This window comes from Polypterus senegalus, chromosome 5 (genome assembly GCF_016835505.1).
Source record: "Polypterus senegalus isolate Bchr_013 chromosome 5, ASM1683550v1, whole genome shotgun sequence".
Classification (NCBI taxonomy): domain Eukaryota; kingdom Metazoa; phylum Chordata; class Cladistia; order Polypteriformes; family Polypteridae; genus Polypterus; species Polypterus senegalus.
The window spans coordinates 197,321,867-197,341,440 of record NC_053158.1 but is presented as its reverse complement, the minus strand read 5'-3'; the positions used below and the strand labels follow the sequence as shown (position 1 = coordinate 197,341,440).

The following is a 19,574-nucleotide window of genomic DNA, read 5'->3' as shown; positions in this document are numbered from 1 at the left end:
TATTTTTCTGAAGAGCACTGAGTAATTTATGAATGACCTTAGCAGAGTTCTCAGGGGCACTGCAATTGCTGGCAATATGGCCATCCTCTCCACATCAGTTGCAGAAGTAGTTTTCCAACTCTTTTTCAGCATATAGTTTTTCTGCTTTGTATTTATTCCTCCACTCTTTCTTTTGGGTTTCTCTTATTACAGAGCTGTGTGACATGGACATTATAGTTAACTGTTGTTGCAGCTGTTGTACCTGTTGCCTTAATATCTGCACCTCACTTTCTCTTTCAGTGTCCATACATATCTTGTCTGGTTTAGCTTTTAGATTTAGTCATGTGTCTTGCTGCTTTGTTGTTAACTTCGACAACTGGTGGCGCAACTCTCTGCCTTTAACGCTTGCATTTCTGTTTCTTTGGTCTTTGGTCCATCATCAGCTTTTACTTGTCTTATTATTGTGCTTAACTTGCTTTGTGTCATCTCAAACTTTCCTCTTCCCGTATCTCGCTTAACAGCTTTAAGAAGGTGGGAGGCTTTTCTCTCCTTTCTCTGAGTCTCAGCTGTACTAACATCCTATCAGATTCTGTAGCCCCTCTTAAGAGCTGATCAATTCTGGCACAATCTGCTCTGTAGTCAGGAAGATCTCCCTTCTTTACTACTTTGATTAATAACCATTTAATCTCCGTAAGAAGTCAGACAGCCTTTCCTTAGACAGCTGATGTAAACTCCAGAATGCAAAATACAGGTCTTAACCAGACTCAAGAGACCCGAAGGCACTTTCTAAAGCATCAACATAGTCATTAGGGCTGGCATCAGGGTCATTCAACCAAACAGCCTGAATTATATCAAGTGCAGGACCTTTTAGGATCTAAACTATTCTCTTTTGTTTCTCTCGAGCCGAGCAGTCAAATTCTTCAATCATCAGACGAGCTTGTTCAAGCCACTGCTCCAGGTTTTCTTCACCTGCAGGAGTGGGTTGGTTTCCAGAGAATATGCGCAAATGATGGAAGGCATTGTTGTCATAGGTAGGTCTTAGGGCTTTTCCTAACAGATTCCTACTGCTTTGATGATAGATTCAGGTGAACTTGCCTGTGGAGCATCTGTCGACAGCAAAGCATGCACATCACTTACTGTTTTTCCCTCATCTTTCAGTAGTTGGTGAAGCTTGGCTGAGAAATCATCCACAGTGTCAGAAAGAAGGACAACTTTCCATTTTAAATCTCTATTCAATGGTTGCAAGTACATGGGAATGCGGTCTGGATCTACTTTGTAACGACACTCACAGAGCACCTGATTGCGGCCTGTCTCAGCATCAGTTTCAATGTCTCTTACTTTATTTTAACTCTTCCAAAAATGTTCACTGAATGTGCTGCCTCTTCAATGTCAGACATTGCAGTCTCAGTAGGAACACCACACAATACAAAGGTATGGAATGGATCTATGTTGGCCTCTCTGCACCAGCTACTGAACTTAGCTTGTAACTGAAACTCTTTTTGGGTAGCCATTATGCTTTAACTGCGACTTATAACTCTGCTAATAACTGCAACTCCTGCACAAACTGTTCTCATACCTTTTTATTATTATAAATTATCTTTTAAGTTTAAAAGGGATTCAAATGATGAAATGGGAAAAAGAAAAAATAAATCCCAGTGGTGAATACAATTTGTGTAGTGCTTTCTTTACCCTTTAGCCATAGGATGGCGCCCTAAGTTCATGAACTCTATTTCCCTGTGTTGATTTATGAAAACCCCTTTAATTTTAAATATGTGTTTTTAGAGGATAAATTAGACTTTCTTAACTAGCACCTACTCCTCAGTAATAAGCTGCAAGCTTTTTCACAATTAGAAACTTATAACACATTCACAATACAAATATGTTCCCAAAATATAACAAAATGTATTGACTAAATTGGAAAAATATCTAAAAAAAAAAAAACTATTTATAATTAGTACCAATCAATATTCCCACAAATCATAGATTACAGACATTAGAAAACTCACACAAATTGCAGTATATTTACACTTCACTACAAATACCTAAAATTTCAGACAGTGTACTTAAACCTTACAAATGTACTTTTAACTCTCTGCTTTTACCAGCAATTAAAACATCCCATTGTTAAAGAAAAACACAATAACCAAATCTATAATATTAGCAAAATTAATTACTATAACCTCACTTTAACTTAACAACTTTAGGAGCCCAGACAGACACACACACACACAAGCCAGCGTCCACCAAAATTAAAATAATATTAACACAAACTCCCCTCGTTGTAGGCCTGGTCGACGCTCGGGAACGCGGTGGCCAAAAACGTTAAGACCCGTTCACTCTAATGAGCCAACATGAAAGGTCACAGTACTCACAAATAAACAGAGTGAATATCAGTGTCCATTGTCCACACACAGCACTTCCACGCTGTGGAAAAATGATGGAGTTACCTTGCAGGTAGGCTCACGGCAAAACGCTGCAAGCAAAAAGGAGCTAGTCCGTCCAAAATGGGGTGAAACTTGCTGTTTTTCCTTGTTGTCCGAGGACCTCCAAGACTTTCCTTTGGCCACAGAGAGCAAAGTATCGCGTGCCTCTTTGCAGGCTAACCCAGCTTATTCGCCTGTGTCGTTCAACTCCACAACACCTTTTACTTTTTTTTTTTGACAACCTCTTTTTCCTGAGTAGTTATAGGAGGGGGGCTACTGTCAAAATCGCAATTAGAGCTGTCAATCATAATGATTAATGACTTTTAAGCCCGCCCTCTGACGTCACACCGAAGTGCCGCCCGCTGACGCAAGACCGGAAGTCCCGCCCGCCGCCTCCTGATGACGCCACGCCGGAATTCCCCGCCCTCCACGTGACCTCTCTCCGCCCCGTTGGCACCGCCCCCCGGCGTCGGATTGGTGTAAGGCTTCCCGTCCCCTCCCCGACTCCTCCTCGAACCCTCCCCCGGCCCCTGATTGGTTCCATAAACTGTCAAGGGTCCGTTTGACGGAGGCCTGACCGCTGGTTGAACCCGGATTGCACCTGCCTGCCCAGGAAACTGTCAAGGGCAGTTTGATGGATGTCTGCCCCCTGTTTGAACCCGCTCCCACCCCACACCCACCTGCCTGCCCAGGAAACTGTCAAGGGCAGTTTGATGGATGTCTACCCCTCCTTGAACTCCCCACCCCCTCTCGAAAGACAAGCCGGGCATGCCCGAGGCCTGTCCTGACCAGCTCAGACATGCCCGGGGATGCCTCGCCCCCCCTTTCTCCGGCACAAGCCCAGACAGGCCCTGGGCTCTGTCCTGACCGCTCAGACCAGCCTAAAGTCGCCCCAGCACCGACCGAGGATGATGGACGGCCTCCCACACTGCCCGGTCCCCCAGAATTCCCAGTCCCCCCATACTTACCGGCCAGTTCTGAAAGGCCATATAAAAAGCTAAGCATTTTGTTCTATCTACGATTTTAAGACATGAAAATATCTCATCTTGGCTTCAAAACCTGCATTTTCCAGCTCACACACACAGATAACAAACTGTCAGATCAAAGACACGGTCTGAGTCAGGCCGCATTTAACCATAGGTGCCCCACACTTCCCGGTCCCCCACACCTCCCAGTCCCCCACATTTCCCTGCTGAAAGCCTAAAAAGCTAAGCATTTTGTTCTATCTACGATTTTAAGATGAGCACACCATTAAAACATCTCATCTTTGCTTCAAACTAAGTCAAGCTGCTTTTTTTTTTTCCATCTCGCACACAGATAAATTGTGAGATCAAAGACACGGTCTGAGTCAGTCAGCATGATCACACCCTGTTTCTGGGCCCCCCGGGGCTCCCCACCACTTCCCAGCCACTTCTGAAAGTGCTGTATAAAAAAGCAAAGCATTTTCTTCGGTTCTATCTATGATTTTAATATGAACACGCCATTAAAATATCTATCTCATCTTTGCTTTATCACTTACAGGTCCATCCTTTTCCATCTCACAGAAATTCCTCAACCAACATTGAGTCAGGTTCCCAGTGACAGACTCCCAGCAATGGAGCCGGTTTCTCCAAAGAAATCAAGCAGCCCGCTTTTAGCAGACCCCTTGCAATCAGGCCTGTGTGCTCTGTCTCTCTCTCTCTCTGAGCGCAGACACGGGCTCGAGACCGCAGACCCTCTGCCCATGACGGATGGATCTTTTAAAGTTAAGGGATTTTTAAAGATTAGCTTGTAAAGCTTGAGATAACTGCTAGTTCAGCCCTTTAAAAATCACACCTAGTTAAATAATATGCCGCAGTTCCCTTTTTAATCACGTTTGAGACGTCTAAAAAATCTAGCCTGGGCTGATTGGTGGCTGATATCAAAAATGTTCTCTTATATACAGAGCTTAACCTTACGGACCCTCTCCATTGAGAATATTCAGGAGTGGCTTTAAAGCGCAGGCCGGTGGTGCAGTAACTCTGACCTAATAAAAGTATTCTGAACTACTTGCAGAAGGGACCCGCTTGTGAAATGCCTACTCTTTCAAACGGCCTCTCTCTGTACGAGCGCCTGTTTTAAAAGGTTGAGATAACAAAACATTTTTGCTTTATAAACTCTCATTTGGACAGCCGGTTAGAGACAGACTCCAGGAACTTACTGTAACGGTGTTTTTATTCATTCATTTCACTAAATGTAATTATTTTAATACAGGATAGTAACCCAAAATCCGGGTGATTTTAGACGTGTGAGTAATATAATGAAGTTATTTTTAAAAGTAACCCCACACCGCACAAGAGAGACAGATTCCACGTGTGTTTTAGGATTTGCTGCGGTCAGTGATGAATTTTATTTTTTTTTGCTCAGCTCATTTCTATCACCTAGGAGCCTTTTGACAAAAGAAACCTCTCTAAATACACTTGTGCATTTAAACGGAGGTTTATAAGGAAGCAGGTTTTCTACCTTATCCCAGTTTTGTACATGCATGTAAAAGCACTTACTGTTACACTAGCACAAAATTTTGATATTTTCTGTCTACTCAAAAAAAACTGAAATTATTTCTATTAACACAGATGATAATTAGAAATCATTTTACTATTTTTAATTAAAAGTTAAAACAGAAAAGCCCAATTATGATTTTTGTTTTGTCATGGGAGGGCCCTAGGGTGACACTTTTCCCCTTTATACTCTTACTTATGTAGACCTTAAAACATATTCTTACCAAAATAGTTCATCACTTCCCAATTCCTGTAACTTCAGGTAATTAGACAGAGCTCCATGACAGGCAAGAGAAGATTATAGGTCAAATACACAGTGTCATAAAATAAAATAAAGTGTGAACACCGCAGACCCTCTGCCCATGACGGATGGATCTTTTAAAGTTAAGGGATTTTTAAAGATTAGCTTGTAAAGCTTGAGATAACTACTAGTTCAGCCCTTTAAAAATCACACCTAGTTAAATAATATACCGTAGTTCCCTTTTAAATCACTTTTGAGACGTCTAAAAAGTCTAGCCTGGGCTGTATAATTTGTAATTATAATACTTAATATAATTTGTATAACAATCGATCTAAAACAAGCCCTTTTCTCTTCAAACTCACCCCACATTTTAAATACAGGTATCTTCAGCTGACCCTAAGGAAACATCTTGTGGAAGCAAGCGGCCCGCATGGCTCAGGGAGGGGCTGATGGTTCCAGCAGGGGCCGTTTTCATACTTCCGCTAAATCAGGTTTCCCAGTGACAGGACTCTGCAGTAAAAACAGTTTTAGCAATGAAGCTGATTTCCCAGAGAGAAAGACCAAGTGGCAGACCCTGTCAGCTTTTAGCCGACCCCTGCTCAGCCCTGCTCTCTCTACACACAGAAAGTAAAGTCAGGCTCTGCAAGCACCCAATCGGGGAAGGACTCTGTGAGTTCGCTTGCAAACAACTGAGCCCGCCGTTTCGAGCACCCACCCCACTGGGTGACCCTCGGAGAGCTCACCGGCTGCTAGTCTCAGGAATTTGTTAGGATTATGTCATGTACAAACCTAAACTTTGATTTATCACCTTTAAAGACATGGAGCAGTCTCGTGCTACAAACGCCTTGTGTCTCTTTTTAACACTTCTGCCTGTAAAAGCTCTCTATTCCTTCTGTGGCCTCAGGTTTAATAGGGGCTTGCACCCAGGCTAATGAACAAGGTCCTGTACATGTCGAGATGCCGTCCCATGCCTGTCGTCCTTACACTATATAACATGTTTGGTTGTTCATTTTGTATGTATAATATAATGAAGATATTTTTAAAAGTAACCCCACACCGCAAGAGAGACAGATTCCACGTGTGTTTTAGGATTTGCTGCGATCAGTGATTTTAGTGTTTTGCTGAGCTCATTTCTATCACCTAGGAGCCTTTGGACAAAGGAAAACTCTGTAAATACACTTGTGCTTTAAACGTAGATTTATAAGAATGCACAGGAGGCCGTAGTGAGGTGTGCTGGTTTAACTATAGTCAGGGGATGTAAGTAGCCCTTTTTGCCCCTCCGAAGTTCATCGGAATAAAATCATGTTTTAAAATCAGCAGCTTTAGCTCATGCTAGTGACCTCATAAATGGGAGCCAACCGCTCAGCATGCTTGTATAGCTCACAAAATAGCAGAGCTAATTACTCTTTCTGCTTAAACTAATGATCAGATATCGGGTAATTCTTAATGAAACACTAAAGTGCTAGTGAACAAAAATACATGTTCAGTAGCCAAGTAAAAGGACCGGTTGCTTTAACATGAAAATAAAGCATCTTTAGAAAATAAAGCGTCTAAAAGCATCTTTGTAAAGTCCGATTTTAAAACGTTATAAGAAAAAGCCTTGTTTCCCAAAGAGTTCTTTGGAACCATCTGTGCCTTTCTGATCACATCCACCCCAAACATAGCATAGAACTTAATTTCTGTACTCCTTTTAAATGAGAATAGCCAGTATAAAGTCCCTAAAGGAACGGAGACATCTGATATCTTTTACCCTATATGTTTTCTTGCCGCCCAAGTCATTCAGATTCTGCTTACAACACAAATGTGCGATTATTTTTTCTCAAATGGCCAGTTCTTTGGCCTGCTAATCATGAAAAAAATCATATTTTATTCTCCTGACATTTTATTTGCATATTTTATTATACCTACTTGTATCGACATTTATCTATCTCTATATTTATTTTTCTGTATCAGAGGGTAGTTTAAGTCAATTTGTTTTGGGTTCAATAGATGTATTTTTCATATTTTGATTCTTGTTTTCTTTTTTCACATCTTGAGTCCCCTTTTTGTTACTTGCCCCTAGCGTGGTCAGCCCAGAGTTTGAGAACCACTGTTGTAGGGTTTTATTGGTAAAACACTCTGCGGCATTTCAAGCTAAGTTAGATTCCCTTGTTTATTCAGCCGTCCATCGGTGTTCCATTTTGTTATAAATTGTATTTAGTCTCTCTTTATTTACTAAGCATTTTATATGATGATTAGAAAACAGTTATCTTGTTCAGGCTTTACTTTAAATCAGCATTTTCATCAACAGGTTATAAACACTTTGGTACTCAGGGTCTTTGTATAATACAGCGTTTTAGAAATTCTGTGAATGCTTGGTAATAGCCTTCCATTTTACAGCAGTTATGAGACCCTGAAAATAAGAACGGTTATAGGAGGTTATAGGAACCTGTACACTGGGGCTGAGGATTAGGCTTTGGACACGTTAGGCCAATCAGGATGGAAAATGTTTTTAGTGAATAGTTACATTATATCTATTATAGGCGTTAGCACAAGGATTAAAATTTTACTAAAACTATGAGGATTTATTCTTTCTTTTAGGTAGTCCAGGTGACATAGGACGGGTTATGGAAAACTGCTTTTCCCTCTGTTTGTGAAAAAGCATCCTTGGTTTTAGTAGCATTCAGGGTCAAGGGACGTAAGTTTGAACTGTGATTCCAAGAGTCAACAAGTGTCTGCAATCTTCTTGAATACGAGTCACAGGACCTGGGTTTGCGCGGATCATAGTCAGGGGCAGAGTTACGCTAGACATTATTATTCCAAAATGAAACATTGACTCGCCCTATCACAAAGATAAGACAGTACAAACTAAAATGTACAAATACTAAGTGACAGAGGAGATTAAAAACATCTTAAGACCGGATCACCCCAAGCTCACACACTACAACAGAACCTACGTGTTCTGCGGTATATTATCAGCTAAATGGTCATCTATGTAGGCAGTTCCACGGGATGGCAAAGAGTTGGGGAAAACATTATTGAACATCTGCTAGTATGAGGCTGATTAACATGAGCGGTTATTGTTAGAATCTTATCTGGCACTAAAAGTCAGGCTTGTGTTCCTCCTGATTCAGGAAGAACATTAAATATTGGAGTTTAGAATATGAACTAGACTGATAAGGACATGTGTGCCAAAATGAATAAATAAAGTAAATAACCACATGAAAAAGTGGAGTGATTACAATTTGAAAAACTGCCGTGATGTATCAAAACATTTGAAATAAATAATAAGCTTTTTGACATGCGCAGTCCGGAATAGTCTGAATGTGTCTTAAAGAGTTCATTTTTTAAATAAAACTTAAAAAGGCAAATTAAAAATATTAAATCTGAATAAAACACAGAAGTATCATTTAATGATATCAATTAGGGTTAAGTATTATCAAGCACGGGATCTATTTATCAGGTTTATTTAATTTAGTTATAAACAAAATGATTGTTGGCATTTTGCTTTGAAATGAACAATAGTCTGATAGAGCTTTAAGAATTAGAATGTAAGACAAACCTCTACACTCTATAACAAAATGTTGCTGTTCCAATAGGAATATCTCGGATGTCTGTTTTATTTTAACCTTTTGACAAGAATCCCCTGGTCTTGGAAATATACCACCTATGTTGAATATGAACAGTGCCGACATGCTAACTAAATAGATATAATCTAAGATATTTTAGAATATGACCCTAGGCTAACCCCATGATTCTGACCAACTAAAGGGTCTTCACTTCATTGTCCAACTTCCTGCGGTGTATGGATCTTGTAATGGAGACTGCAAAAGATTCTCTAATCTTTACTCTGTAATGGTCCATATGACGGAGATCTAGCGCCTGGGTCCGAGGGTTAACCGGTCATAGGACATGATGTTCAAAATTCAACTCGGGTTTTCAAATGAGATAGGACGAGTGCGGCGTGTTCTGTATTCACTATTCACAACGACCATAAACCCGAGACCTTAGGTTTTTTATACCGAAGGACCTTTCACTGACCCGAATAAGAGACATCCATCAAAAGACTCTTGACAGTTTCCTGAACCAATCAGGCCGGTGGGGCGGGAGTCGCTTTTCAAAGAGTATAAAAAACGTTTTCAACGACGTGTTTTGAACGGTTAACAATCAGCATCTCTTCGGCTATGTTCCTGATCAGCCACGACGGTCTACGGACCAGACGGCCTCCTACAATGGCCTGTTTTGACCTGAGGCTATCGTGCCCGACTCCAGTACTCTGCCTAACAGCTAGCCTGCAGACCAGCCTTCTCGGCGGACCATCTTATGCCTTCAACTGCCCAGATCTAGGGGCCTGAGCCTCAGGTATCTGCCCCTGGTGATCTATATTGGTCGGATAGTTTCCTGGAGAACCGCGCAGTACCTGACATTTTGTACCTGCTCATGATGTTCCGGGGTTCCTAGCAGGGTCTGAGGAGAGCCATTCAGGCCTGCAACAAGAAGAGGCCGTGGGACGACCCGGCAGAGGCTCCGGCCGATTGGAACCTATCACCCAAGGATGGGATTATGCGGGCATGGCCCTTGAACAAACGGACGGACCCTGGGTGAAACATTTCGAAAGGCACTGAAGCTGGGCAAGTGCTGGATGGCGGCTCTGCCGGATAGAATAACGGATCGGCCCAAAAAGTACCGGCAGGGATGTTGTACAGACCGACCCTGCCAGACACAGCCTACGGGTCTGTTTGAGACTGATTGGTTCAGCAGCGACTATCTGTTTTCCACAAACCGTGGCTCAGGAGCTCGGTCATCAAGACTCTGGCGGTTTCCACATCTTTCTGCCATTTCACCAGCTTTTACAAAATGCTGTTGACCAGAAAAATGAACATTCTATTCAGGAGTTGATCGTCTAAGCCTTTTATCACACGGACGCTGACTCTTATTCAAAAATACGTGAAATTGCCGAGGCTTTCTCTAAATGCCATTTTCTGGACCTGATAGGTTTGATGGACCTTAGGGGTATACGAACTGGAAAATCAGATGAAGTGTCTGAACTGAATGTTTCGGTGAGATCACATGTTTTTTGTCGGCTTTTAATCACGCTGTTTAGTTGTAATGTTTTGAAGTGGTTGGTAAAACCTCTCTGAATTTTTAGATTGTTTTGAAAATGACCAATAAAGGACCAGTTGATTTTTAAACCCTAATTTCTTTCACCGTCGAGGATAGTGGGTCGTTGAAAACGTTTTTTATACTCTTTGAAAAGCGACTCCGCCCACCGGCCTGATTGGTTCAGGAAACTGTCAAGAGTCTTTTGATGGATGTCTCTTATTCGGGTCAGTGAAAGGTCCTTCGGTATAAAAAACCTAAGGTCTCGGGGTTATGGTCGTTGTGAATAGTGAATACAGAACACGCGCACTCGTCCTATCTCATTTGAAAAACCCGAGTTGAATTTTGAACATCATGTCCTATGACCGTTAACCCTCGGACCCAGGCGCTAGATCTCCGTCATATGGACCATTACAGAGTAAAGATTAGAGAATCTTTTGCAGTCTCCATTAGAAGATCCATAGCGCCCGCAGGAAGTTGGACAATGAAGTGAAGACCCTTTAGTTGATCAGAATCATGGGGGTTAGCACCTAGGGTCATATTCTAAAATATCTTAGATTATATCTATTTAGTTAGCATGTCGGCACTGTTCATTTTCAACATAGGTGGTATATTTCCAAGACCAGGGTTCTTGTCAAAAGGTTAAAATAAAACAGACATCCGAGATATTCCTATTGGAACAGCAACATTTTGTTATAGAGTGTAGAGGTTTGTCTTACATTCTAATTCTTAAAGCTCTATCAGACTATTGTTCATTTCAAAGCAAAATGCCAACAATCATTTTGTTTATAACTAAATTAAATAAACCTGATAAATAGATCCCGTGCTTGATAATACTTAACCCTAATTGATATCATTAAATGATACTTCTGTGTTTTATTCAGATTTAATATTTTTAATTTGCCTTTTAAGTTTTATTTAAAAATGAACTCTTTAAGACACATTCAGACTATTCCGACTGCATGTCAAAAAGCTTTTTATTTATTTCAAATGTTTTGATACATCACGGCAGTTTTTCAAATTGTAATCACTCCACTTTTTCATGTGGTTATTTACTTTATTTATTCATTTTGGCACACATGTCCTTATCAGTCTAGTTCATATTCTAAACTCCAATATTTAATGTTCTTCCTGAATCAGGAGGAACACAAGCCTGACTTTTAGTGCCAGATAAGATTCTAACAATAACCGCTCATGTTAATCAGCCTCATACTAGCAGATGTTCAATAATGTTTTCCCCAACTCTTTGCCATCCCGTGGAACTGCCTACATAGATGACCATTTAGCTGATAATATACCGCAGAACACGTAGGTTCTGTTGTAGTGTGTGAGCTTGGGGTGATCCGGTCTTAAGATGTTTTTAATCTCCTCTGTCACTTAGTATTTGTACATTTTAGTTTGTACTGTCTTATCTTTGTGATAGGGCGAGTCAATGTTTCATTTTGGAATAATAATGTCTAGCGTAACTCTGCCCCTGACTATGATCCCTCGCAAACCCAGGTCCTGTGACTCGTATTCAAGAAGATTGCAGACACTTGTTGACTCTTGGAATCACAGTTCAAACTTACGTCCCTTGACCCTGAATGCTACTAAAACCAAGGATGCTTTTTCACAAACAGAGGGAAAAGCAGTTTTCCATAACCCGTCCTATGTCACCTGGACTACCTAAAAGAAAGAATAAATCCTCATAGTTTTAGTAAAATTTTAATCCTAACGCCTATAATAGATATAATGTAACTATTCACTAAAAACATTTTCCATCCTGATTGGCCTAACGTCCAAAGCCTAATCCTCATCAGCCCTGTAGTGTACAGGTTCCTATAACCTCCTATAACCGTTCTTATTTTCAGGGTCTCATAACTGCTGTAAAATGGAAGGCTATTACCAAGCATTCACAGAATTTCTAAAACGCTGTATTATACAAAGACCCCTGAGTACCAAAGTGTTTATAACCTGTTGATGAAAATGCTGATTTAAAGTAAAGCCTGAACAAGATAACTGTTTTCTAATCATCATATAAAATGCTTAGTAAATAAAGAGAGACTAAATACAATTTATAACAAAAATGGAACACCGATGGACGGCTGAATAAACAAGGGAATCTAACTTAGCTTGAAATGCCGCAGAGTGTTTTACCAATAAAACCCTACAACAGTGGTTCTCAAACTCTGGGCTGACCACGCTAGGGGGCGCGAAGTAACAAAAAGGGGACTCGAAGATGTGAAAAAAAGAAAACAAGAATCAAAATATGAAAAATACATCTATTGAACCCAAAACAAATTGACTTAAACTACCTTCTGATACAGAAAAATAAATATAGAGATAGATAAATGTCGATACAAGTAGGTATAATAAAATATGCAAATAAAATGTCAGGAGAATAAAATATGATTTTTTTCATGATTAGCAGGGCAAAGAACTGGCCATTTGAGAAAAATAATCGTACATTTGTGTTGTAAGCAGAATCTGAATGACTTGGGCGGCAAGAAAACATATAGGGTAAAAGATATCAGATGTCTCCGTTCCTTTAGGGACTTTATACTGGCTATTCTCATTTAAAAGGAGTACAGAAATTAAGTTCTATGCTATGTTTGGGGTGGATGTGATCAGAAAGGCACTGATGGTTCCAAAGAACTCTTTGGGAAACAAGGCTTTTTCTTATAACGTTTTAAAATCGGACCTTTACAAAGATGCTTTTAGACGCTTTATTTTCTAAAGATGCTTTATTTTCATGTTAAAGCAACCGGTCCTTTTACTTGGCTACTGAACATGTATTTTGTTCACTAGCACTTTAGTGTTTCATTAAGAATTACCCGAATATTTGATCATTAGTTTAAGCAGAAAGAGTAATTAGCTGTGCTATTTTGTGAGCTATACAAGCTGCTGAGCGGTTGGCTCCCATTTACGAGGTCACTAGCATGAGCTAAAGCTGCTGATTTTAAAAACATGATTTTAGTTCGATGAACTTCGGAGGGGCAAAAAAGGGCTACTTACATCCCCTGACTATAGTTAAACCAGCACACCTCACTACGGCCTCCTGTGCATTCTTATAAATCTCCGTTTAAACGCACAAGTGTATTTACAGAGTTTTCCTTTGTCCAAAGGCTCCTAGGTGATAGAAATGAGCTCAGCAAAACACTAAAAATCACTGATCGCAGCAAATCCTAAAACACACGTGGAATCTGTCTCTCTTGTGCGGTGTGGGGTTACTTTTAAAAATATCTTCATTATATTATACTTACAAAATGAATAACCAAACATGTTATATAGTGTAAGGGACGACAGGCATGGGACGGCATCTCGACATGTACAGGACCTTGTTCATTAGCCTGGGTGCAAGCCCCTATTAAACCTGAGGCCACAGAAGGAATAGAGAGCTTTACAGGCAGAAGTGTTAAAAGAGACACAAGGCGTTTGTAGCACGAGACTGCTCCATGTCTTTAAAGGTGATAAATCAAAGTTTAGGTTTGTACATGACATAATCCTAACAAATTCCTGAGACTAGCAGCCGGTGAGCTCTCCGAGGGTCACCCAGTGGGGTGGGTGCTCGAAACGGCCGGGCTCAGTTGTTTGCAAGCGAACTCACAGAGTCCTCGCCCCGAGTGGGGTGCTTGCAGAGCCTGACTTTACTTTCTGTGTGTAGAGAGAGCAGGGGCTGAGCAGGGGTCGGCTAAAAGCTGACAGGGTCTGCCACTTGGTCTTTCTCTCTGGGAAATCAGCTTCATTGCTAAAACTGTTTTTACTGCAGAGTCTCACTGGAAACCTGATTTAGCGGAAGTGTGAACGGCCCCTGCTGGAACCATCAGCCCCTCCCTGAGCCATGCGGGCCGCTTGCTTCCACAAGATGTTTCCTTAGGGTCAGCTGAAGATACCTGTATTTAAAATGTGGGGTGAGTTTGAAGAGTAAAAGGGCTTGTTTTAGATCGATTGTTATACAAATTATATTAAGTATTATAATTACAAATTATACAGCCCAGGCTAGATTTTTAGACGTCTCAAAAGTGATTTAAAAGGGAACTACGGTATATTATTTAACTAGGTGTGATTTTTAAAGGGCTGAACTAGTAGTTATCTCAAGCTTTACAAGCTAATCTTTAAAAATCCCTTAACTTTAAAAGATCCATCCGTCATGGGCAGAGGGTCTGCGCGTGTTCACACTTTATTTTATTTTATGACCCTGTGTATTTGACCTATAATCTTCTCTTGCCTGTCATGGAGCTCTGTCTAATTACCTGAAGTTACAGGAATTGGGAAGTGATGAACTATTTTGGTAAGAATATGTTTTAAGGTCTACATAAGTAAGAGTATAAAGGGGAAAAGTGTCACCCTAGGGCCCTCCATGACAAAACAAAAATCATAATTGGGCTTTTCTGTTTTAACTTTTAATTAAAAATAGTAAAATGATTTCTAATTATCATCTGTGTTAATAGAAATAATTTCAGTTTTTTGAGTAGACAGAAAATATCAAAATTTTGTGCTAGTGTAACAGTAAGTGCTTTTACATGCATGTACAAAACTGGGATAAGGTAGAAAACCTGCTTCCTTATAAACCTCCGTTAAATGCACAAGTGTATTTAGAGAGGTTTCTTTTGTCAAAAGGCTCCTAGGTGATAGAAATGAGCTGAGCAAAAAAAAATAAAATTCATCACTGACCGCAGCAAATCCTAAAACACACGTGGAATCTGTCTCTCTTGTGCGGTGTGGGGTTACTTTTAAAAATAACTTCATTATATTACTCACACGTCTAAAATCACCCGGATTTTGGGTTACTATCCTGTATTAAAATAATTACATTTAGTGAAATGAATGAATAAAAACACCGTTACAGTAATTTCCTGGAGTCTGTCTCTAACCGGCTGTCCAAATGAGAGTTTATAAAGCAAAAATGTTTTGTTATCTCAACCTTTTAAAAACAGGCGGCTCCGTACAGAGAGAGGCCGTTTGAAAGAGTAGGCATTTCACAAGCGGGTCCCTTCTGCAAGTAGTTCAGAATACTTTTATTAGGTCAGAGTTACTGCACCACCGGCCTGCGCTTTAAAGCCACTCCTGAATATTCTCAATGGAGAGGGTCCGTAAGGTTAAGCTCTGTATATAAGAGAACATTTTTGATATCAGCCACCAATCAGCCCAGGCTAGATTTTTTAGACGTCTCAAACGTGATTAAAAAGGGAACTGCGGCATATTATTTAACTAGGTGTGATTTTTAAAGGGCTGAACTAGCAGTTATCTCAAGCTTTACAAGCTAATCTTTAAAAATCCCTTAACTTTAAAAGATCCATCCGTCATGGGCAGAGGGTCTGCGCGGTCTCGAGCCCGTGTCTGCGCTCAGAGAGAGAGAGAGAGACAGAGCACACAGGCCTGATTGCAAGGGGGGTCTGCTAAAAGCGGGGCTGCTTGATTTCTTTTTGAGAAACCGGCTCCATTGCTGGGAGTCTGTCACTGGGAACCTGACTCAATGTTGGTTGAGGAATTTCTGTGAGATGGAAAAGGATGGACCTGTAAGTGATAAAGCAAAGATGAGATAGATATTTTAATGGCGTGTTCATATTAAAATCATAGATAGAACCGAAGAAAATGCTTTGTTTTTATACAGCACTTTCAGAAGTGGCTGGGGAGTGGTGGGGAGCCCGGGGCCCAGAAACAGGGTGCGATCACGCTGACTGACTCAGACCGTGTCTTTGATCTCACAATTTGTTATCTGTGTGCGAGATGGAAAAAAAAAAGCAGCTTGACTTAGTTTGAAGCAAAGATGAGATGTTTTAATGGTGTGCTCATCTTAAAATCGTAGATAGAACAAAATGCTTAGCTTTTAGGCTTTCAGCAGGGAAATGTGGGGACTGGGAGGTGTGGGGACCGGGAAGTGTGGGCCTATGGTTAAATGCGGCCTGACTCAGACCGTGTCTTTGATCTGACAGTTTGTTATCTGTGTGTGTGTGAGCTGGAAAATGCAGGTTTTTGAAGCCAAGATGAGATATTTTCATGTCTTAAAATCGTAGATAGAACAAAATGCTTAGCTTTTTATATGGCCTTTAGAACTGGCCGGTAAGTATGGGGGACTGGGAATTCTGGGGGACCGGGCAGTGTGGGGAGGCCGTCCATCATCCTCGGTCGGTGCTGGGGCGACTTTAGACTGGTCTGAGCGGTCAGGACAGACCCCAGGGCCTGTCTGGGCTTGTGCCGGAGAAAGGGCGGGGGCCGAGGCAGCCCCCGGGCATGTCTGAGCTGGTCAGGACAGGCCCCGGGCATGCCCGAGCTTGTCGAGGTAAAGGCTGTAACACGCCGGGCTTGTCTTTCGGGAGAGGGGCGGTGGGGAGTTCAAGGAGGGTAGACATCCATCAAACTGCCCTTGACAGTTTCCTGGGCATGCAGGTGGGTGTGGGGTGGGGGTTCAAACAGGGTCAGGCCTCCGTCAAACGGACCCTTGACAGTTTATGGAACCAATCAGGGGCCGGGGAGGGTTCGAGGAGGAGTCGGGAGGGGCGGGAAGCCTTACACCAATCCGGCCGGGGCGGTGCCAACGGGCGGAGAGAGGTCACGTGGAGGCGGGGAATTCCGGCGTGGCGTCATCAGGAGGCGACGGGCGGGACTTCCGGTCTTGCGTCAGCGGGCGGCACTTCCGTGTGACGTCAGAGGGCGGGCTTAAAGTCATTAATCATTATGATTGACAGCTCTAATTGCGATTTTGACAGTAGCCCCCTCCTATAACTACTTTCCTGTCTTTGCGTCCAACAGGTTCTTGCGTGTACACCACCCGTAGCTCAAAAAGCCTAAGAAAAACCACATAAAACCCAAACTTTTTTTTTTTAAAAAGTCTCCATGTGGTCATTCTCTTATCTGAGTACGAGCCCCACCTGTCCTCTCGTCCACTCAATCACATTACAGAAACACTGACATAACTAAATAATATATATATATATGCATATATATACAGTATATATATATATGCATATACCTGTATATATATATATAGTGGCATGCGGCTGAGGGTGGAGCCCAGCCGGGAAGCCAGGAGGACCGGAGGAGGGCTTGTGCCTCCTCCAGACCACGAGGGGGCGACCGCCCTGGTTATGTTGGGGGCCACGGGTAGAGGGCTTGGAAGCCCAACCCTGTAGGGGCCCATGGCCACCGCCAGGGGGCGCCTCGGTGCCTGAAGAACCCTGGACCTCATCACTTCTGCCACACCAGGAAGTGCTGGGGGGAAGAGGACTGGGGACACCCGGAGGGCTTCTGGGTGTGCAGCCGGCACTTCCGCTACACGAGGGTGTGTCCACGGGGGATTTCTAGGAAAGCAGCTGGAGCCCATCTGGGCTGGTATTTAAGGGGCCGCCTCCCTTTCGTCATCAGCAAGAGTCGGGTGGAAGAGGACGGAGCTAGAGAGAGGAGTAGAGACGGCCAGAAGGAAGGCACAAAGGACTGTGAGGCCTGGACTTTGGGGGATCGGTGCTGGAGGCACTGGGTTGTGCACTGAGGAACTGTAAATATTGTATATAATAAAATGAGTGTGTTGGGTGCAAAAACGTTGTTCGCCTGTCTGTGTCCGGGTCCAGTTCCACAATATATATATATAAATATTTTAAGCAACCAGTAAATACTATTAAGGGGATTATTATATGTGCCTAGGGCTGCACATGCTTTGAACTGCAATTTGAGGAATGTTTTGTAATAAGTGAATGGTTATGAAAGAACAAGGTTTGAAAAATATAAGATACATTTTTGTTTTCTTTCTTTGTATAGTCCTGTTGTTTCAAGGAACCATGCACACATCTGACAATTTTACTTCAATATAAAATTATCTGAAAGCTAAGTTAAGACAAACACTGGCAGCATTAGCTAGAAAAATAACGAGAAACTGAGTAGAAATAAAATGGGAAGGAAAGTGTAAGGTATGACAACGCAAAATATGATAATTTCAGTTGGAGATTAAGTAAATGCTGAAATGAGAACAACTTAAATTAGTCCTTCTGTCACCTTCAATGTAATCTTCCTGCTAATAATATGCAAGTGAAAGTAAAAATATATTTTGTAAGAGAAATAACTAACAACATTTTTTAAATATACAGGAAAAAAGAACTGTGGCACACTGTACGTGCGTGCCTTGCAGTGGGCTGGCGTCCTGCCTAGGATTTGTTACTGCCTTGTGCCCTTTGTTGGCTGGGATTGGCCCTGTGACCCTGTTTTAGGATATAGCAGGTTGGACGAAGACTGACTGATGACTGACAGAAGAAAAGAGCTGCTTGCTACTTATGTATATACAGATATGGTGTCTGCTGCCTGCTGTGCACTGACACTCAATTAAACATTAAATCAATGGCAGACAATGAGAACTGCTCTTCAAAACTTCCCTCTTAGACAGTATTTCAGTCGAAGACAAACACATTCATGACTTGCTCTCTTCAGGATCAGCTGCAGGCTTACCGTGTAACGTGCTTGTCACATGAGGTTTAGGACATTTCAAGCTGAGCTCTCACTTACCCTTTTGCTCTCTCCTCTAGACTGCGTCTGCCCCAGATGGTGCCTCCCAGCTGCTGAACCTGCTCGAGGAAGAAGGCTTCGTGTTCTTTTAATCTGACGAAGGGAGCTAAATCAGGATGATTGCTCAGTCACTGTTTGTATGTTGTTTGCTTCTGTGCTAAAGAAAAACTCCTGTTTTAAATAAAGCATTGAGACTGTAGTTACTTTTCTTTGGAAACTTGGACTTGACTTCTTGTTTCTAATGCAATACTTTCTTAAAAAACAAGCCACAAAAAACATAAGAGAATGTGTATGCTCCACTTACCAGAGCTTCTGTCCTAATGCTGATTGTGAATTTGGCCTTTAAATAGGAAATGAAAGACTTTCACTTTCATCTTCCCATCCATGCTCATGTTTCATTTGCCTTTTTTAATTGGGCTGCAGTTTTCATCTCAGGGAGTGTCTTCTAAAATACTTTCAGTTATTGCTCTATTTTTATAGGACTTTAAAAGCAAAAAATAAATGTTTTGTTAAATATTGTTTCCTCAGATTTCAACAGTTTGATCCAAGTTACTAAGAATTTTGAATTTGGGCTGGAATGAAGCCACACCCAGAAGTGCAGCCTAATTAGGCCAATTACCACCTGGAACACTTCCCGGAGGGGGGCTGTAAAAGGAGCCTGCAGCCACTAGTGAGGGTGCCAGAGTTGGGAGGCAGAGGACATAGCTGCCTGGGAGGAGTGGAGGAGAAAGAACAGTGGTTTTTGGGTGTTTTTCTTTAGTGGTGTTTTTGGGACTGTATTAGGGCTGAGGGACACGGGAAAGACGTGGCCCCCAGCTGAAGAAAACTAAAATCTTTTTGTTTTATTTTACGTGTGCCTCCGGT

The 19,574-nt window shown here is 41.7% G+C and overlaps 1 protein-coding gene across 1 annotated transcript in view; it reads right to left on the bottom strand.

The window, feature by feature from the left end:
- Positions 1-19,043, bottom strand: part of LOC120529789 (up-regulator of cell proliferation-like) — a 128,392-nt gene extending 109,349 nt beyond the window's left edge. Inside the window, exons 1-2 of the mRNA XM_039753925.1 lie at positions 19,015-19,043; positions 18,711-18,881 (exon numbers count right to left, since the gene is read on the bottom strand). The gene's annotated coding sequence lies outside the window, so the exon portion shown is untranslated. The remainder of the gene's footprint in view (positions 1-18,710; positions 18,882-19,014) is intronic.
- Between the last annotated feature and the right edge of the window lie 531 nt (positions 19,044-19,574).